We start from the raw sequence: 23,235 nt of genomic DNA on the forward strand, positions 1-23,235 counted from the left end.
GTGAGTACCCGATTTTGGTCATCACCACATTTTGCATGACAACAAGGACACATTAATTACGCTGCTTGATAAGGAAGCCGTTGATGAAGAGAACTGAGTGTTTGCGTTCTTCTGTTGTTCACAGAGCTCACGGTGTTTCGGGTGCGAGAGGTTTTGGTAAACATGAGTCACACTTAAAGATTTAATCACCCAGTCGGGGCTTGATAACAGCCAAAAATTGTTATCTGAACAGCTTGTCAAAGAAATAATTTTATTTTCCCCCGCAGATTTGGTGGCTCGAATCGACAATCGTTTCAACATCTCTGAAGCTAATGAACCTTCGGAGAAGCTAGTGCCCGAAAAAAAACCATATCTTTCAATGTCTTTCCTACGACGAAGACGACGGAATGACTCGGCATCTGTTCGAAACTCGTTTTCGCTTGGCCCCCGTTAGCGCCGTCGTGCGGCTCTTTAAAAACCTTGAGCGGGTATCAAGTTCTTTACACATGAACCCCGACCAGTCGGTTCCCCTAATTGATATTCTAATCGAATGCCGCAGAAGAGCTGGCGTGAAGTGAAATAATGTCAGCGTTTGAGTTTTTCATCGTGCTCTTGCTGGACTGGGACCGACTCGACAACAGTTTCGAGTATCGTACAAAGTTGACCTCTAACATAAATTGTCAAATCAGAGCGGAGGAAAAAAAATCGACCAATCAAATCACACTTGGCAGCATTCATACCAGCCAAACTAGAATGCGTTATCTACTTCCCTCTCCTTTTCTTCGCTTCGTAGTAGCTTTCCGTTGATTGTAAAGTTTTGGCTTAATTTTTTGTTTTTTTCCGTTCGTCCGTTCGCTTCTCTGATGTGCGATGGTTATCAAAACCACTATTTTGTGTGCTTGTGTGTGCCAAGCCGTGCTGGCGTCTCGTCTTCAAAGTTGAATGTTCAAATATGTGTGGTCGATATCGCATATGACTTCACAGCCGGCCGCAGAGCTAACACTAATTGGACAACAGTGGTGGGGGCTGCGAAAACGTGAAAAATTTAGACGATGCTATTTTGCATATTTTCACTATTATACTAAACAATGGACTCTCGAGCCATCGGACCCGAAGACGGCATCTTCTAGCCGGTTTTTGGATTTTTGAAGAGGATTTTGGGTTGGTCACTGTGGAGTATGTGAAATTCTTCGGCCGCGACCTCCATCCAATGCGGAATGACTTGACGCTTTTGGAGGTTTTCGTAACTTGACGGAGCTGTTTGTTTGACAGGTTGTTCGAAAGCGGGTAGTAGGGCTGTATGGTTTTGTTTTGAATGGTAATCAGGCTCGATATTCAAAAAAGGGCGGGATATTCATGAAACCAAAGACAGGTGAAGTTTACGCGGTTCGAAATGATTATTAAATTATTCAATAATAATTATAATTATGCAATACAAACTCTCAGAATTTCGATGTACTTGTCTCAGTGATATACCTATTCAGCCATTCCATGTCAAACCGATATAGTGGTTCTCAGATTTCCGTAAAAAGTGGTAGTTTCGTTCTTTATTGCAAACTATTAGACCCGTATTTTTTATTTTTTTTCGTTAGGGTGCCCATTTTTATATTGGGGTGATCCGAAATGTCGTTTCCTCTTTTTTCAAAAAATGACATTTTTCAAAAATTCATAACTTGTGAACTACTGAACCGATTTAGACCGATTAGATCGGTCGACATATCAAATTAAAGTTTATTAGCTAGTCATTCTTGGAAAAATGCGCTTGCAAAAATGTCAGGTTTTGGTTTTTTTATTTATGTTTATTTTAGGCTCATTAGCATTTTAGCTGTAACAGTGCCGAATTTTAATCGTGTACATGTCACATGTTTATCATATCTATAATTAGCACATTACACAGTTGCCATTTTTTCGGCGTTAGAGTACTCCCTTCTATACCAACCATTGCATATGGTACACATTTACACAGTAGCCATTTAGGCGTAAGAGTTTTCCTTCTGTTCTTCCATTATCCAGTTAGACCGGACAGCGGAGACAGTTGATTGATCATTATTGAGTTATTTATAGAACAGCAGCCCGATGTGTCTTGCAGAGCAGAGCAGTTGTATGGATGAATCGATCTTATTTCGACCGTGGATCGATTTCCATCGCTGATGATTGTTGCGTGGACGTAGTTATTCTGTAACAACACAAAGATGATCAATGAGGGCCCTGAGTTTTGAACTCACGATCGATCGCCTACTAAGCGAACGCGCAATTAAAGTAGCTACGAGGACCCCCTGGGTTTTGGTTTTGTCATTATCAAGCAAACCATTTGTCATGACAATTGTCATGCGAAAATGCGAAAACAGAATAGAAACTGAGAGAGGTTGGCGTCGACATCATGCCTCATACCGTATGTTTCTATTCTGTTTTCGCATTTACGCATGACAATTGTCATGACAAATGGTTTGCTTGGTCATTATTGATTGTATTTGTTTTTTATAGTTTTCACGGTCTCGAGACCAAGGGCGCTATATATTTTTATATTTTTTATGGAAAGCTGAGAATTTTTCACATAACATATCTCGAAACCAATGAGCCGTTTTTTTTCGTTTTTGAGTTATGATTTTTCAAAGTTACCCGATGGACCAAAAAATCATTTTTCATCATTCTCATCTTTCTAAAAAAAAATAAAAAAAGATACAGCGCCTTTGGTCCCATGAAAACTATAAAAAACAAATACAATCTATAATAACGAGAACATAATTCAAAATTTCCGCAACTGTAATATTTTTTCAAAAAAGACTAATTGGCTTTAATTTAATATGTCGAACATCTGAATTGGTCCAGCGGTTCGAAAGTTATGAATTTTTGAAAAAAGTCATTTTTGGCAAAAATGCGAAAAAATGGATTTTTCGAACCGCACTGAAATGGAAATGGTCATCCTAACAAAAAAAAAAAAAATAATAATACGGGTCTAATAATTTGCTATAAAGAACAAAACTACCACTTTTGGCGAAAATCTGAGAACCACTATATCGGTTTGGCATGGAATGGCCGTATTACAAAAATACGAAATGGTTTTCTAACACATGAACCTTTGAGATGTAAGAACATCCATAAGTCACAGGAAGCTGAATTTGGTGAAAAGGGCGGAGGTAAGAGGGCCAATGGATGTATGGAAAAAAAGTGACCTTCGAATTTTCAAACGGGATACGATTAGAAATGTTGATTCCCACAAAAAACTACACTATGCAAAATGTCAGCTTAATCGGACTTCATTTACTAGTGTCGCACAGCCGTCAAAGTTTGAGTTTATTGAAAACCGAAAAATCACCCGAGGGAGGAGTACATGGAATTGGTTTTCGATTTTTTTTATGTCAAATGTCTTCCAATTGCATGAATCGTAAAGATCTACTGCCCCCTTGGGTGATTTTTCGGTTTTCAAAAAACTTAAATTTTGACATCTGCGACACTAGTAAATGATGTCCGAATGAGCTAATAATTTGCATAGGGTATATTATCGTGAAAATCAACATTTTGTAGCCAGTTCCGCATGAAAAATCGAGATAACTATTTTCATTGGCTAACTATACGTTTTGGCTCGTATTCCGAAAAAACGAAGTCCGAAGAAGTCGAAGAGTCGCTTTTTTACAAAAAAAAAAAGTTTTCAGTTTTCAAAATCTCAAACTTTAACGGCTATGCGGCACTAGTGAACGAAGTCCGGTTGAACTGATATTTTGCATAGGGTAGTTCTTCGTGGGAATCAACATTTTTAAGAAAGTCTGGTTTTAAAATTCTTGTTCGTTGTGTTGCAATTTTTATTTTATTTGTAATTTTTATCGTTCCGAACCTGAAAGTAGAGAGCGAAATATTGGTTATCAATTTGTAATCTAAGAAAAGCAAACATTCAAAGGCAAATAAAAAGGCACTCTCCACCAGACGGTATGAAAACCGACTCGGTGCATTATTTTATCGACTTGTAACTGTGAACAAAATCGCACCGATATATGCGACATTCACATCATTTACAGCACTCTATCGACTTACAACAATATAAAACTAACCGCGCTTAAATTGCAATATTTCTTTTCTTCTCAGTGTACGTAGAATGGGCACCGCTATTGCACGTCAAACGAGCGATTTACTCGAGCCTTTTTGCGGTCATATATGAAAATGTGCCTCGCCACCGCATAAGTTGCTCTTTATTGAGAGCACAGATAGATAGGAACGGAAATTCACAGTATAAATGTATGAGAAAATTACAAATCTTCCATTTTCTTGGTGACATTCACATGGTGCCCTTGCGTGAAAGTTATGGCTCAAAATGTACTGTGAACGTGATCATGAATGTACTACCTTGGCTGTAATTGTCACATCAAAAATGAATACTTTCACTGATATGATACACCCACGCGCTAGTTTCATATCTAAACTGAGGATACAGTCATCACTCACCAAAGAGAAACCGATTTTCCCTTTCACCGGCGAATATAGAAAGAACCAGTGTGCGCTAGTTGCGAGAAATCTTAGTGCGAGTAAGTCCACTCTCTTACACTCTCTTTACTCTTGGGAGCTCGAGTGTGCGAAAACCTGTGTCCAGCACTGAAGCGCGCTAATCCTCTGCCACACTGAGGAGTACACTGAAGAGTAAACTGAAGAGTGCAATCTCATTCGTCATTTAATCCACACGCATGTTTCACCTCGGTTTACTTTTTTCAGTGAACCACAGCGCTAAATTAATCGAAAGTCACTTCTGTTCTTTTACCTGTGCGGTAAGGTATGAGCTCACCAAAGTATACTCTGCATTGAATTTATCCGCTGCACTGTAGAGAGTTTGTGCGCTCTCTTTCCACACTCTAGCGCGACCGAGTGTTGAGTGAAAAAAAGCTTATCTTCCATCATCTTGCGCTCGCACTTATCTAGAATTATGGTGATTATCGACCAAAGAGGAACGCTCTCGTTGATGATGACGCAGAAGGTGGGTGAATTTAAGTTTCTCTTCGCTACTTAGAAGATATAGACATCACTGATCGCGAACACGACCGTCAGTCGAATGTTTATATTAGCTCTCTTTGAAAAAATGCTAATTTCTTCCTCCCATTCAAAGTCAAAATTGTCCTTTTCTTCATGCCATTTGTTTATTTGTTTAAACTTATTAGCATTTTAGCTTCAACAGAGCCGGATTTAATCATGTACATGTAACATGTTAATCATATATACACATATGGTAAATAACACAGTAGCCATTTAGGCGTAAGAGTATTTCTTCGGTTCCATTGTTCAGTTAGACCGGACAGCAGAGACAGTTGATACCATCATTGTTGTGTTATTATTAGCACGCACAACTCCATGTTTCTTGTTGCAAACAGCAGAGCTTGTATGGATGGAGATAAGCCATTCTTTTGATTCCGGCTAATTAGATTTAAGTTAGAATGTAATTTTATTGTCAATGATTTGAGTACCAGTCCTTCCATAGGAAGAAAGTATTTTTAGTCAAAAGCGAATGTTATTATGGACGATCAGTTCACAGGAAACAATGCCTGAACAATTTTATAACAAGTTAGTGGCAAACGAAACATGTTAAGAGTTGTATCGAAAAGTATTTAGCAACATCTATTCGTGAATTAAAATTAATAAAACGCGATTATTATTTTAACTTTTGTTTTTGGTTTATTGAAGATCAGTTCAATGTGAAGTAACAATGTAGCCAACATAAGTCAGCATATTATGCTCTATATAACGAACGCACTTTTGACGAAAGACCTTTCATCAAATTTTGCACAGTAGTTGTTGTTCATTTTCTTTTTGAAATCCTCCATGTTTTGGGAAATTATTCCCTCCTTCTTGATCCTTTTCTCAATCGCCCAGTAATGTTCAATTGGTCGGAGCTCTGGACAATTTAGTGGATTGATGTTTTTCTCGACGAATTGAATATTATTGTCTGAGAGCCACTGTAATACTGACTTAGCGTAATGTGCAGATGCCAAATCCGGCCAGAAAAGAGGGAGAGACTGATGCTTTTTTAAAGAGAGGTAGTAATCTTTTCCTCAAGCATTCATCTTTGTAAATTTGAGCATTGATTGTACCTTTTTTGAAGAAAATAGGAAACCGCAGACCACAAGTACAATTAGCTTGCCATATAAGAACCTCCTCTCCAAATTTTCCCAGCGCAATCGTGCATTCAGTATCATTCACCTTCTCCTCCTCCGATTTCGTGTAGAATTGCGGCCCTGGAAGCGTTCTATAATCCTGTTTGACGTATGTTTCGTCGTCCATCAGGATGCACTGGTTGCTGTTGTCCGGTAACCGCTTTTACATTTTTCCTGCCTTTATTTTGGCTCGAGATTGTTGTTCTGATTGTTATTGTTTTCTTAGGCACCATCCACTTTTTGTATGTCTTCAAGGAGTTCCTGGCCTTGATTCTGTGAATCATTCCATTGTTAGTTTTAAACATTTTGGCTAAATCACGCGTTGATACCGATCGGTGTCGTTTGATGTAAGTCACTACTGTACGATCCAATATGGGCTTACTGGAACCAGGTTTTATACCGCATCTAGGCATATCATTCAAGGAGAACTCGTTGTCATACTTGTGGACAATATAAAGTGTACCGGTAAGTTTTTTTTCGGTTTTACAACAGATAGCGTAACATGATTATTATTCCAGTGAATCAAATTTCCAGATTCGTTGGAAAGCTACTGCCATTGCGCGTCTTTTTCAGTATATGTCAAAAAGTTGAAGCGTAAATAACATAGTTTTTCGCCACTTCTAATATGTCGAATTGCGTACCAATGAGAGTGTTTCTACGGGAAGTGTTACTTCATTTCTTTAATATGAAGAAAAAAGCTGCGGAAAGACATCGCATTTTGGTGGAAATTTATGGTGACCATGCTCCAACTGGGCGAACGTTTCAGACGTGGTTTGCACGGTTTAAAAGTGGTAATTTTGACTTGGAAGACGAAGAACTTGCCGGACCGCCAAAAAAGTTTAAAAATGAATAATGGGAGGTGGTAATTTTGACTTGGAAGACGAAGAACTTGCCGGACCGCCAAAAAAGTTTAAAAATGAATAATGGGAGGCATACTCGATCAAGATCCGTCACAGATGCAACAAGAACTTGAAGATACACTTGGAGTAGCTCAGACATCCATATACGATTGTTTAAAAGCAATCGGAATGATCCGAAAGATAGGACATTGGGTGCCGAAGGCAAGAGTCGTCGAACGTCGTTTTTTCACGTGCGAAAAACTGCCCCAACGGCATAAAAGAATGGTTTTTTTTGCATCCCATCGTTACTGGCGAGGGAAAGTGGGTACATTACGACAAGCCTAAACGTCGGGCAACGTATGGATACCCCGGCCATGCATTAACATCGACGGCCGCGCGGAATATTTACGGCCAGAAGGTTATGCTGTCTATTTAGTGGGACCTGCTGGGTGTGGTGTACTATGAGCTGCTAAAACCGAATTAAATCATTACGGGGGACCAGCACGATAATGCTCGGTGGCATGTCGCGAAACCGGTCAAAACATACTTGGAAACGCTGTAATGGGAGGTCTCATCTCACCCGCCGTTATCTCCAGACATTGCTCCGTCCGATTACTACCTTTTTTGATCGATGCAACATGGCCTGGTTGACCAGCACTTCTCCAATTTTGATGAAGTCATCGATTCGTTAGCCGACAAACCGGCCGATTATTTCCGCAAAGGGATCCGTGAGTTGCCACAAAGATGGAAAACAGTTGTGACTAGCGATGGGCAATACTTTTACTACTAAATTTGTAACCATTTTCGCAGAATAAAGCATTAATTTTTGAAAAAAAAACAAGAAACTTACCAGTACTCCTATTATTTTTCACACTTTAAACCGTTTTGCGATTCGAATGAAGGTAGCACACTTTTCAGTACATCAAGTGTGCGGAATTTTCTTTCTTGTCTCAAGATCAACTCTAGTCATAGCGAAAACGAACAACTTAAACGGAATGAATCGATTGCACAAGCTTTTGATGACATGTAAACAAACTTTTTCTTACATGCACACTAAAACAAGTTCAACAAGTTTAGAACAGAACAAGTTTTTAGGTAAAATCATTATAAAAGTTGCTTATTTTTTTCTATACAGTTCTTATCAGTTGAAATCAAAAATTGTTTTCAAACTACTAAGTTTTGTTCAAATTTTGATTTATGTTGGGGATGGATTTTTCTTTGTGCCGGTCACTGTAACATATCCGGTGCTTTTAGTCGATTTATCACGATGGGCCTCTGCTGTGGTGATTTGGAAAGTTTCATTTGAACAATACATTCATTTAAGCGCAGCCCAGTCTCTAGTTATCTCTTGAATTCTACCAATTTATCAAGTGTTTCTTGTTTTACTAATCACACAGAGACTATTGTTGAAAAGTTTCAGGTAAAAAAACGTGTAGCTACAAATTTGTCTAATAAATTTGAATCACTGCAGTTGATTGGCTTAAATTTAAATAAATAAAAGAAATACTTTTAACACTCCACACATTCAATAATCGGAAGGCTACTTTCAAAAACAAACAGGAAACGGTATCCCAACATATCAATAGCAATGGCCACTTTTCACGTGTTTCTTTGAACGGCTATAATAACTGTCATTGGATTCGAAATGACATTTTTCAGTTTCCATTTTTTTTTCCTACAAAAACCGGCCTCTGAAAGGGACCAAGAAACTAATAATCATGGCCTTTAGCAATGCGTTCGAATCGCCGCAGGTCACACGTTGTTGCAGAGGTCGATGCCGTTTGTTTTATAAAAAAAAATAGAAAAAAAAACCGTAGCCCTTCAAACGCAAAACGCGTGTGTTACGCTGTTTGCGTTTTTCTCCTAATGTCTTTTTTTCTCTCTCTCTCTTTCGATACAACTTTCCAATTTTTGCATATGAAATAGATGATGTTAATCGTACGATTAACGGGTAACCAAGCAATTTATGGATTTTAATATGATATTTTTCTAAATCTTCATCAAGCGGCACACGGGAATTTTCGAACAAAAGATGATACCGCATCGAAAAAGCGTGAAAAATCTCGATGACACTGGTTCCCCTGCAGAGAGTGGGGTCCCCCACCCCACGAGGGGTGAAACAAAACTCAATTGACCTAGAAAGCCGAATCCAACGCAAAAATAAACGCACCAAATGTCAGTGTCGAAGGTGCGGGGTGCGGCGTTGGGGCTCGGATGGGGGGAGCGTAGATATTCACATTAGGTGAGTTATTTGACAGCTCAAAAGAATATATAATTCTGGCATTCTCGCCGTGTATTCATCTTTTGCCCTATTCTGCGCTCTCAGTGGCGCGGTGATTTTTCAGCCAGCTCTAAAAATAAAAATCCATCGCAGAAGCTGCGAGCGGCGGGTGCGAGAGCGGAGCGCATAAACTTTATACTCAGTCACGCAGATAAAACGATCCAAACGCACTGAGGCTGTATTGTTAAACATGACGTCAGGGTTCAATCGAGAAGTGAAACAATTAACCATAAATCACTCTCTTTAAATTACCCATGCAATCAGACAGCGGAGCGCGAGATCGACTGGCTGCAGGCCTTATATGTGATATCTGCGACGAAACAGCGCTCGGCGCTCGATCGAGTGGGTGTTATCCATCGTTAGAGTACGGTTGGATTCATCACTAATGGGGAGAGGTATTGTTCTCCTGGCGAGGAGCAGCAACATCAGCAACATTCCCATTCCGGAACTGTGAATGTCGGAATTGTCAGAGTCGAGGGAATGTCGACATCCATATATTAATTGAAACTCTCCATACGAACCCGAGGTTCGTTTTAATTTTCGCAATCAACAGTATTAATTACCATATATTTGAAACTTTGTAAACAAGATATTATACAGTCTGCGCTCCACTTGAACCGGCGTGCGATTATTCGTGAGAGTGACATTAGTTATTTCCAGTTTCGATTGCAGGCTCCGTTCGTTCAACGAGAAACGCCATCGTCTTCTAGAGAGCCAATAATAATGCCCCGGTTGATTGTCTCTGCGCCTCTAATCATGATCGTGTCTACAGAATCGCCCATCGCACGTCGTCGTCGCCCATCGGGAACCTGGACTTGTTTATCACATTCGGCCGTAGAGACACGTCGCGCCAAACAAGACCATTAGGCGTGTGTGAAAGTGTAAACAAAACTTCTTGCCGACCAATCGGCGGAGAAGCGAATGCACCCGAGAGAGGGATGGTGATGCTTAATTATCATCGAGCAACTAAATCCCTTATCACTATTATTTACTACGGGCTGACGTTGTTTGTGCACTGCGCACTGTTGACAGTGCATCCCGCTTTGTCCCGCATTCGAAGTGCAGCACATTTATCAACCAAGTGGGTGCGTCGATGGGGGAAGAGAGAGTGTTGTTTACCAGGCGGCGGACAAGATCCCAATAACAAAAGGACATGTGTCGTGCCACTGTATTTGTGCTTGATTTGGCGTCTGTGTTGTTATTAATCTTGAGGAGTGTGACTGCCGGCGGTGAGATTTATGAAGAAGAGTATTGTACTTCCACGTATCCCACTGGTAGTTCTATCCACACAAATCGCGTTGAGTTCAGATTCAATTTAGCTTAGGCCGAAGACAGGATAAAATCCTTCCGTCTTGTGCTGGTATGAAACGTGGTATTGAAATCTCAGTTGAGTACAGAGTTATTCATTCCGTGGTTCGGGATATATACAGGGTTTTCCAACTTTAAATTCCGAAAGTAAATTGAAATAAAACACACTTAGAATTCGAATTTCGATGAAACTTTTATGTCAAATTAAAGTTTGGTTTATGCCATTATGTGAGAAATACGACATCATTCAAATGTCCACTTAGGGCTTCCTCGCACACCTTGATCCGGAACAGGTAATTTTCGATGACTTTTCGGCACATATGGGGCGGTATCTCGGTCATAACTTCACGAATATTGTCTTTCAAATGTTCAAGAGTTTGCGGAGAGTTGGCATAGACACGGTCTTTCGCATAACCCCACAAAAAAAGTCTAGCGGGTTCAAATCGCATGATCTGGACGGCCAATTGGCATCACCAAAACGCGAAATTATGCGTCCCTCAAATTTCGTTCGCAATATGGCCATGTTCGGTCGTGTTGTGTGGCACGTGGCCATTCTGCTGAAACCACATGTCATCCGTATCCATATCTTCAATTTGTGGTTAAAAAAATCGGTTAACATGCGGCCATAGCGCTCACCATTCACAGTTACCGTCTCGCCATCCTCATTTTCAAAGAAATACGGCCCGATGACTCCACCAGACTATAATGCGCACCAAACAGTGCAATTTGGCGGATGCAATGGTCTCTCAATAATCACGTGTGGATTTTCTGAGCCCCATATACGCAAATTTTGGGTGTTCACATAGTCACCGAGCTCGAAATGTGCCTCATCGCTGAAGAAAATTTGATGCGAAAATTCAGCATTTTGCTGCTATTGTTCGTTCACCCAATCGACGTATGCCCGACGCATTCCATGGTCCTCACGCTCTAATTTTTGTACCAGTTGGACTTTATATGGATGTAGGTGCAAGTCCAAATGCAAAATTCGCCACAATGATGTGTTTGACAAGCCCAATTGCTGAGCACGCCGTGGAATCGAAACATTCGGGTCATCCTCCAAACTGGCAGCAACAGCAGCAATATTCGGCCGAAACGATGATGCACAGGTTTGTTCGAATTTACGCACTACATTAGCGATTGTGTGCTCTGTAGGCCGTCCATGACGACCAAAATCCGTCCGTAATGCTCGAAAAACATTTGCCGGTTTTTCATCATTTTTATACTATAATTTAACAAAATTAACACGTTTTGCGATGCTAAAACGATCCATATTGTAAAATGGCAGACATTCAACTAACGATATGACGCTTTGGTTGACAGCTATGTCAAACGGTTGTCAGCGCAGGGCTGTATACTTTCGGAAGCCCGAAATGGAAAACCCTGTACATTGATACACACTCGTAATCGTACTCTATAATACAGATCTCCCTTCTTTTAAAATTCGAAAACAAACTTTCGGAACATTCTATTTAGATAATATAGGATAACTAGCTGACCCGCCAAACGTTGTTCTGCCATAAAAATTATTTCTTGTGAATATGTTGGTTGTTAAATAAAAAATAAATAATGTATCGTAAGTGTGTTTAAATGTTTTAACGATCTACACATACGTGAATCGTGCGTAACTCTTGTGTTCATACTTGTGTTTGACATACCCAGAAATAGAACACCAAGTCGAAGACCACTGACAAAAATTTTAAAAAAATACAAAACATTCCTTATATTCTATTCCCAATTTTTTTTATTAACGAATCTGAAATGTTTGGTCACTTGAACGTTAAATGTAAACTGAAAAAATTAATATATTTTTGTCGTAAAGTACAGAAATTACATAAAGGAAATCAATATAAATTTCTATGTTGCAAATGTATTTGTTGTTCTCCATCGAACCATAAAACTCAACATTATTCTGAGTATTGAATGTTTTGCTCAGTTGAGGCGAATATGGCACTGACGAACGATTTTCAATTTCAATGTTTGCGTTGTTAATTTTTATGAATGACTAGCTGACCCGGCAAACTTCGTCCCACCCAAAATTTATTTTTCGTTATCACATCCACGTTTTCTTACTAAGCGCTGTTCATGGGTCCAATCGCAGAATTATTCATTGATTGATCTTCTAATCTACCCTTTAAAATTTCCTTTTACTATAAAATTCCTAGTACTTCTACCAAAACTCGACCTTCTAATATCAGATTATTTTCAGACACAATTCTCGTTCAAGATTTTTCAACCACTTGCAAATAACATGTTTCTCCGTTACGTTACATGCCAAATTTGGTTTTATTTGCTTGAGTAATTCTCGGGTAATGCAGAAATTTGTGTTTCATTTGTATAGCAGAATCAGCCCCCCTCCCCCTTCCTCTTAAGAGAGGGGGAAGGAGTATCTAACCACCATAGATTCATTTATTGTACCCTAAAACCTCCACATGCCAAATTTCATTTCATTTGTTCGATTAATTCTCGAGTAATGCTGAAATTTGTGTTTTATTTGTACGGCAGACCCACGCCTCCCCCTTAAAGAGAGGGGGTGGAGTGTCTAACCACCATAGAATTATTTATTGCACCCTTAAACCTCCATATGCCTAATTTGGTTCCATTTGCTTGATTAATTCTCGAGTAGTGCTGAAATTTGTGTTTCATTTGTATGGCAAGTATGTATATTTTGAATGTTTTATATCACCACACGGCCATGAACCATGTTTGTGGTAACAATATCGGACAGTAAGCCATATTCCGTAATGAGCAGACTCAAAAGCAATTTTAAGTTGTTGAAATTAAAATGAAAATGTTTACTCGATGTTGTTAAAAATACTTAAAAGACATAGTGTTGATCCTAACTTAACTATTTTTTCATAAATCTCCTGGCAATTCAGCCATAATATCTTTGAATATAAAATAATTATCAGAGATAATTTTCGTTCAAGATTTCTCTCTACCAATAGAGTCACATTTCATTTTTGTTGTTATTTTAAAAGTGTGTCTATTTCACACGAAAATTCATAACAATTTAACTTTACTGAAATGGAACACAAAGCTCAACGACGTCTATACGCATTGCGTTTCAAGGTCGGATGACATTTGCACAGCCCGGTGATGTCGAACGGATGACAGAATGCGATAATGCAATCGGTTCGGGTAATTTTGACTCGATCGGACTTAATCGAATTTAAGTTGTTGATTAATAGACGCATCTGGATTTTTTTGACGAAATTACACTATCGATTCTCTCTGACAATGCATGTGTTTAGGCCTGGCAATAGCAAAGGCTGCGTCGGCGTTGCTCATGATAGCGTCTCGCAAATGAATGTATTTTTCCTCACACCGCTTCTGATTGTCTAGAACCGCAGTCGTTCGCTTTCTATCTCTATATCGTTCGCAAGTCATTCTAACGTTGAGATGGTGAACGTTAGGCATTGAAGCATTGAAGATGAAGATGGAGAGCGTCGTTTGAACGGTGTGTGTCAACGCTGAACTCCAGATTATTGTTTCTTCTTCGAATCACAATTTCTCGCGCCGCTGTGCGGTTGCCTACCGTGACTCCAGCAATGTATTCAACAACATACGCATTGAATGTAGACACGTGTTCTCCAGTCGGCATATTATTAGAATTGATGACAATAACGTTATTGTCACCTTGCAAACCGAGCATGTATGATAAGAAGAATTTCAATAATTCATTATGTTTATTCAAAAAGTCTTCCAGCTTGGTTATTGGCGCATGTGAGGATGAAAGTTTGATGAAGTGAACTTAGCGCCATCTGTCATTTAACAACGTATATAAATTCGTTACGGGTCGATTATTTGGATATTATTTATACCAAAATACAAAAATCGCGATTAAAAATAAGAGGTGGGAGTGAACCTTTGATGTTACGTGTACTTTTATGTCAAATTTAAGAAAAAAATAAAAATAAAAATTGGTCATCTTTTTCTCTGCATAGAGCCACCCTAATCGGTATTGAACATACCCTAGCAGTATCATATATAGTTACATACGGAGCAGCCTATTTAGAGCTTCTCGGATCACTCGGATCATGCCAGTCGACATGATAATTCGACCCATGCTCAGAAAAAATTAAATTAAGTTTGACGGGTCTCAGGTGTGTTGCCAAACACTCTAAAAACAGAATCATTTTTATTTTGTTAAATTTTAATCCTGCTCCATCGTCTTTATCGTCCTTACAGTCCTTATTCATCTCGAAGAAATAACCCGATGAATTCCTAGCATACTGCACAACGGCTCAACCAGTGAATTATGCAACATAGTTGAAATTGTTTATGACATATTATCAAACACTTGAGAAAAAGAATGATCGCATCGCTAACACACCACACTCGAAAACAATTTCGCGGCTGTTTGCCCAACCATTCCAACGCGCAGCTCCCACTTTTCCATGCCATTAGCTGCCACTCAGCCATAGCAGCGGGCGGAGTAGTGGAGGGAGGCATCGGTCGTTGCAGCTGTGTTTACACATACTTTCCTTTTTTTGTGTGGCTCCGCGCAGCAGCAGCAGCAGCAGCAACAGAGCGCTCTGTATGCTCAACTGATTACTAACCCGGTGCAATAAACTTTACCCGTCTGCTGCTCTATGTATTCGCTACTGTTCCGTGTCGTTTCTCTAAGCGAACAACTTTTTTTGTCTCTCCTATGTGTTTGCTTAGCTCATTATGGTACCTCGGTATCGAATCCGGGAGTCGACGCGTCCCCCGCCACCTACACGCTATTCGAATGATTGTCTGGAGGAAATTGGGTCACTGGGTGCACTGAGACGAACGAGTTAGTGGGACTAAGCCTAACGCGTTCAGTCCACAATATTTCAGAACAATAGAACCACTCTTTTTTTTAATTTCCAGAAATATGTAACAGTTCGGCTGAAATAATATACATAGACCGGCTTTCAGGTGATCTTCTCTGATCAACATTGGATAAATTTCTTATCTTCAGAGAAGATCACCTGAAGATGTAAGTCGGTCTTATGAACGAGAACAGTTAATACATATTTACTATCCAATGGACGAAGTCAGTTCAAAAAGTATCGCGAATTTGAATTTCCGAGGATATTCGTTTTTCGATTTTTTTTGTGGCGTTATTTTGATATTCATGTCTCTCACTTATGTCGACAATTTCGATCATTTCAAATGTACAATTCATTTCTGATAGCTGGGTCGTGTTTTGGGTCGTCTTCGATTTTGCCTATTCCAATTCAGCACCTTCCATTAGGGTTTCCACACCATAACCTTAAACCCATGATTCGTCACCAGCTATGACCCTCTGGGACAAATTTTGGTAGTCGCGGACATTCTTTAGCAATTTTAATGCGATGCTGTTTTGGTCAAAATTGATTAAGTGTAGTACGAATTTCGCGGCGATCCGTCTCATGCTCAAATCTATTGTCACCATTTAATGGCAAGAACTTATCGATATATTTAAGTTCTCAGAAACTTCTCTAACAGTGACTCGACGACTGACCAGTACTATTTCTTTTATTTCATTAATGTTTTCGTTTGTTGTTGACGTACTAAGGCGTGGTCATTGTCGTTCACAACTTTTTGGTCTTCTTAGAATATTTTGTAGTACCGATAAATCCTGCTTCGGTCCAAGGGAGCATCACGGGTCACCATTCAGAATGCGTCCGTTAGGGTGGCAATGGATGTATGGAAAAAATTTCTTCATCGAATTTCAAAAACTGACCAAGTACATTTTGTTTATTGGCCCAAAAAATCACCTGTGCAAAATTTCAGCTCAATCGGACATGATTTAGGGGTGCCTCAAAGCATTCTAAGTTTTGATTGTTTGGCCACTCAGGCTAAGTTCCAAACAGTCGATTTTCGGCCAAAATTTTTTTTTCGAGATGACACCAGATATCTTCTTTCATGCATTTTTAAGTCATTTAGCAACGAAAAACAATTTTGATTTTCCAAATTTCCTTTACTCTCTCCCCTTGGAAGATTTTCGAGGATGAAAAAATCAAAACTTTGAGCGCTTTGAGGCACCTCTAATCATGTCCAATTGATCTGGAACCTTGCACAGGTCATTTTTTGGGCCAATAAACAGAATGTACATGGTCGGTTTTTGAAATCTGACATGACCATTTTACAAGACATTACAAGAGCCAAAGGTTGTACCGCTCATGACAACTTTACATGAACTGATGATTGCGCCGGTTAGTGACCATTCTATCCTGGATTCCTCGAGTCGAGAAAGACGCACCACGCTAGATATGAGGTACAGACTAGGGGGGCGTTGCTGATTGAGGGTCAGCTGCATCCCAATAGGAAGTATCCCGTGTCAGGCACACGTACAGAGCATTGGAGACAGCAACATCCGAATTACGAAAACACTTGTAATACTAACCTCGAGCCAACCGCGAGTAATCGGTTACATATTACTAACATAGATAATAAGAAAAATTGTCAAAGTATTGAACTCCCGGCCCCGTGAGGCTAACGCCATATGAGCCTTTTTTATTTTTTTTATTTAAATCGTTTATTTTTACAGGCTCAGTTACATAGGTTTAAAGGAGCCGAACTCCTTACTGTATTGTTACTAGTATATATACATTTTTCCTTAACTCTAATGTTAATAATATAGGAAACCGATTACTCGCGGTCAACTCGAGTTTAGAAGGGTGACATATTTTCTTCAGGAAAAGGAGGGGATATGAGGATATGTTGACAATGATCACACTCACACTCTCAATCACACTCATCACACTCAATTCTTAAACCTATCTTATATCTAATATGTATTTACATTTCATCTTATTCTTAAGAAGGGATCCGATCTCTCACAAAGGAAAAGGAAAAGGAAAAACTAAGGGTATAAGGACAATCACACACGAAGATCGATAGCTTTAAGGAATACATATATTTGGGACATGTAATCAAGGTCTAACCGAGCCAACACGTCTCTCACCGGCACCATGGGCTGCCTTCCTCGGGCCCGAAGGGTGACTACTAAATTCGATCTGGCGACAAGATACAGCTCGCATGACCAAACAACGTGCTCGATGTCGTGGTAACCTTGGCCACAAACACAAAGATTGTTGTCGGCAAGATTAATACGAAAGAGTAGCGCATCTAACGAACAGTGATTGGACATGAGTCGGGAGAAGGTGCGAATAAAGTCCCGACTCAAGTCAATGCCAATTCAGCAATATACACTGAGCAAGGATTCTGAAGACTGTGTGAGATGCTAAAAAATTCGTTGAACACTCCAAATCCTGTGGACTCATTCATAGAGGACCCATCAGTAAAGTACATATTATCACAATTGATATCCCCATACTTTGCATCGAAGATCGTTGGAACGATCCTCGATCGAAGATAATCTGATGTTCCATGGATATCCTGCTTCATGGACAGATCAAAATGCACAGAGGAATTGATGTAGTCAGGAAAACAAACACGGTTGGGAATATACGAAGAAGGATCAACCTGCATGGAGACGAATTCATGATATGTGCTCATGAATCCAGAACGAAAATTTAGCTCGATCAGCTGCTCAAAATTTCCGATCACCAATGGGTTCATAACCTTACACCGGATGAGGAACCGAAGAGATAATAAATTGAAGCGATCTTTTAGTGGGAGTAGGCCTGCCAAAACCTCGAGACTCATGGTATGCGTTGAGGGCATACATCCCAACGCGATACGGAGACAAAGATACTGAATTCGCTCGAGTTTAATGAGGTGTGTTTTGGCAGCTGATTGAAAACAGAAACTGCCATACTCCATCACTGAGAGAATAGTTGTTCGATACAACATTATAAGATCTTCGGGATGGGCTCCCCACCAGGTGCCGGTAATTGTACGGAGAAAGTTTATTCTTTGTTGACATTTTTTACTCAGATACCTAATATGGGCCCCCCAAGTACATTTAGAGTCGAACCAGACCCCAAGATACTTGAATGACATAGCATGAGTGATCGGTTTACCCAAAAGTTGAAGCTTTGGTTTTGCTGGTTTATGCTTCCTAGAAAAAACCACCATCTCTGTTTTCTCCGTGGAGAATTCGATCCCTAGCCCAATGGCCCAGGTTGAAAAATTGTTCAAAGTATCTTGTAAGGATTCTTGCAGGTCGGATTCGTTTGATCCTACGACAGACACCACTCCATCATCTGCAAGTTGTCTTAGGCTGCAATTTTGTGTAAGGCAATTGTCAATGTCGCTTACGTAGAAGTTGTACAAAAGGGGGCTTAAACATGAGCCCTGGGGGAGTCCCATGTAAGAGACCCGACTTACCGCCGAATCTCCGTGAGAAAAGTTCAAATGTTTCTCACAAAGCAAGTTATATAACATATTATTCAATAGAGGCGGCAGACCCCGAGATTGTAATTTGTCCGACAAAACCTCTATTGAAACAAAATCAAAGGCCCCCTTTATGTCCAAGAATACTGAAGCCATTTGTTTTTTTTCGGCGTAAGCCATTTGAATTTCTGAAGAAAGCAACGCAAGACAATCATTCGTCCCCTTGCCCCTGCGGAACCCATATTGTGTATCTGAGAGTAGGCCATTCGTTTCAACCCATCGATCAATGCGAAACAAGATAATTTTCTCCAACAATTTCCGTATACAAGACAGCATTGCTATTGGGCGGTACGAATTGAAGTCGGACGCGGGTTTTCCGGGTTTTTGAATAGCTATAACTCGTACTTGTCTCCAATCATCTGGAACAATATTATGCTCCAGAAACCGATTGAATAAGTTCAACAAGCGATGTTTCGCCACATCAGGGAGATTTTTCAGCAAGTTGAACTTAATTCTATCCGATCCCGGAGCAGAATTGTTACATGAAAGGAGAGCAAGAGAGAATTCTACCATCAGAAACCCGGAATCAAGATCGCACCTATCTTGTGGTATATCTCGAATAATTCTTTGCACAGGAGCGGAATCGGGACAAACCTTTCGTGCAAAATTAAAAATCCATCGATGTGAATATTCCTCGCTTTCATTGGATGAAGAGCGATTTCTCATGTTTCCAGCCACTTTCCATAATTTTTTCATTGACGTTTCTCGTGATAAACCTCCCACGAAATTTCGCCAATAAGCACGTTTTTTCCCTTTGATCAAGTTTTTAAATTGATTTTCAAGGTCCAAATACGTCTGAAAATTTTCAGGGGTTCCACGTTTCCGAAAAGCTTTAAATGCATTCGATTTATCTCCATAAAGCTTGGAACACTGGCCATCCCACCATGGATTGGGAGGCCTTCGACGAATAGTGAAACCTGGGATGGGTTTCGTTTGAGCGCGATCCGCGCTGTCATAGATCAAACGAGAAATGAAGTTATACTCCTCCAATGGAGGCAAACCATCTCTGGAATTGATGGCTAGAGCAATCGCGTCCGCATATTTTTTCCAGTCAATGTGTCTTGTGAGGTCGTATGCCATGTTTATTGATTCAGAAGAATTCAACCCATTGGTGATAGAAATTTTGATTGGCAAGTGGTCACTACCGTTGGGAACATATGAGCCTTGATAAAAATATATATTTTGGAAAAAAAAATGACCATTTTCGCTGCCACCCTAGCGTCCGTGCACTCAATTTTGTTTTTCACACAAAATTTGATATAGAATAGAAGACGTGCAAGCAGACCAGCTGTCAAAAATTTTCTCAACGATAAAAATGGCCGAACATGTCGACATAAGTTCCAACATAACGTCACTACAAAAATCGAAAGGCTAATATAAAAAATTCAAAATTTGCGATACTTTGTGAACAGATCGCACATATATATTTCTGACTTTTTTATCGGAATTTGTTTTTGCACCTATTCTTGCATGAATACACGAAGTAATAACACGGTCCTAAACCATCTATCATTCATGAAATTTTACGAAACGAGAATGAAATATGTTTTTTCGCAACAGTTTGTCATCTATAGGTGCACCAATTGCGACATGTATAATATCTAAAAAAAAGTCCTTTTTAATTTGAAGATAATTTGTATCAGGTAAAGAAGATTTCGAGAAAGCGTCTCGCAAATGCTCTAGTATCGGTATCAGCTCCCGGTGTTACTTTTCCACAGACCACAGTACAAGATGAACTACAGAGTGCAAAAACTGTGTGTGCGACAAGCAGAACCATTCACGGTTCGGGCAATGGTTGAGAGAAGGAGCCATTACGGAACCAATTGCACCCACCACCATATGTGCCGTTGCCATTGCTCGTGGGGGGGATATGCATTCGTTGGCTGCGACTTGCGACGACGACGACGACTGCATGTCTTGAAAATAATCCGGCCGAGGTCATCGCCAGTAAGTAGTGTGGCATATATGAAAGTGGTGTACTCACTCAATCAGTCAGTCGGTCAATCAGCAAGCAAGCGGACCAACGAAAGACCGAACGAACGAGGCGGAGTGAATGTGCGAAAATATGCCTTCGCGTTTATTTTCTGTCCGTGCGGAAAGTTCAATGAACTTGATCGGATGGCGCTGGTGCGGGTGGATAGAGCACCATGGTGTGGGGGTACGTTGAGTACTTGTCCGAGCATTCGTTGCTATGACTATTCTCTCTCAGCGACAAAAATGTATGCATTCCTTCAAGTGGCGAAATGTTAATATTCTGAAGAAATTATCATGAACAACAATGTCGTGGAGAAATTTTTAGCGACTAGATAAAGAGACTCAACAGGGATGTCCTTCACACATTCGCTTGAAATTCGCACTTCACACACTATCGTCGTTTCAGCGTCAGAAAATTCCTCTCGTTTCACTGTTCGGCCAAACTTGCACAGTGAGACCAGGGTTGCCAATAATATTTTTCAAAAACTGGAAAAGTGATCATAAAAAAACTGGATCCTATAAAACCGTTTTATTTGAAGAAGATCGGCTTTGATTTATCTAAAATGATTTTTCTTACCAATTTAAATGCTTGAGAATAAACCAATAATGAATCATATCATTCGAGCAGATCAAAAATTTTAAATTCGATCGTCGCTAAACTGATTGACAATATGATTAATTAAGATACATTAGAACACGGTTTCTGGTTATAGATCACTGTGTCGAACTTAATTTCAATCCTCAGTTCTTTTTCTTTTAACGCGAATTTTGACATTTCTGTAGTGTTTCTTTTGACCATCTTTGTTGCTATCGTTTTAGCACTCACGAAGAATGTAGAATAAAAGTAACCAATAATTCAATGCACATCATCTTACCTTACCTTTGTTTTGATGTTTTTACGTGGTTCGTTTCAATTCCCATTTATTAACATTTGAATAGGAACATATGCAAGTTGCAACGAACTGAAGCAGAACATGCAGAACAGTCAAACTGACGTCTCCGTGCACTGATATGTGTAGTGATCTATTATTAGAATTTTGGAATAATTTTGGATTAGGTACCGAAATATTATTCAAATACTAAAATAAGCACATTCAATACTTACACAAACTACTTCGGTGTTGAAATTATAAAATTTTAGCATTAAAAAGCTCTCCAAATTTTTGGTTATTAGTATTTTACTTGTTGTACCAGGTTGTACTTTAATTAACTTGTTGAGCCCATCGTCGGTCTCTAGGGGCTGACGTTGAACTTTTTGATAGGAAAGTGCTAACTGACTGGTACTGACAGTTACAAAATAAGAAAATAAAAAAAACATATGGTTTGTTTTCGGATGTTTTACAAAATCTGACTACTTACTAGTCGAATTTCTGACTATTTTCTATTCATGCAATACGTATCTTTGGGAGCTGGGACCGACACTGATATCTGGAGTTTTTTGTATTTAATTATAACTTTTACTATTTTAAATAAATACAAATAACACCTAAAAATACAAAATAGCAAAATTACAGAGACGAGCACAGCCCGTGATTAAAACTTTGTTTTATTCTTTAGTAGGGTAGGGCGAGGCTAGTTGGTCATTTTTGAATAAATTTGGCTATGGTTTGTAGTACGAAGTTTTGCGTTAGAATGTTATTTACCACAATGAAGATTACCAATGAAAAACAACCAGGGAATCATTCATTTTTCATTTTTTTCTATTATTTAACGTCTGTTTATTTCAGAATAAATTGACCAACTAGCCTCACACACGGAGTTAGTTGATCAATCATAGACATGTTCTTTTTGAGCAAATAATAAGCGTTTTTCCATTAGAAATTTCCTTCATTATACATTAATTTATTAAATAAAAACAAAAACAGTAAACAAATATCATGTAGTCAAGAAAAACAAATTAATGAAAATTTTTAATTCTAATCGTTGGAAATTAGTCAGACAATCTTTTCTAGCGATTTCGTCTCTTTTTCACTTTGCGGCGCACCAGAGATACCAGCTTTGGAGACACGCTTCATTTTAAAGACATTTTATTTTGTGAAGACATTTTGAAAATATTATGAAATATGTGAGTATAATAGCGTAAATGGATTTTTAAAAGATACTTCCATAAAATTGACCAAAAATATCGTCAAAAAAGTAGGGCTTTAATCCTAGCGAACGCAGCGGTCCGAATACATATTGTCTCTAGAAGACATAAGTTTTTTTGCGCTCGAAAATTCGAATGATTGTGACATTGCATTTCTATTATTTTGGGCCTATACTCTAAAATAGATTAACCTAGATCTTTCAAACGACCACTTCACAAATCGGAGGTTTTCCGGTTACATAGCTTTTCAACAATTAGTTTCATAGATATGGTTTGAGTTACAACAAAAACTTCAAAGCAGAAATAAACAAATAGAGATATCAT

At 39.2% G+C, this 23,235-nt stretch overlaps 1 protein-coding gene across 2 annotated transcripts in view; it reads left to right on the forward strand.

Annotated features, from left to right (window-relative positions):
* Positions 1-23,235, forward strand: part of LOC129764629 (sestrin homolog) — a 136,184-nt gene that overhangs the window by 17,990 nt on the left and 94,959 nt on the right. The window lies entirely within an intron of this gene.

This window comes from Toxorhynchites rutilus, chromosome 2 (assembly GCF_029784135.1).
Source record: "Toxorhynchites rutilus septentrionalis strain SRP chromosome 2, ASM2978413v1, whole genome shotgun sequence".
Lineage (NCBI taxonomy): Eukaryota > Metazoa > Arthropoda > Insecta > Diptera > Culicidae > Toxorhynchites > Toxorhynchites rutilus.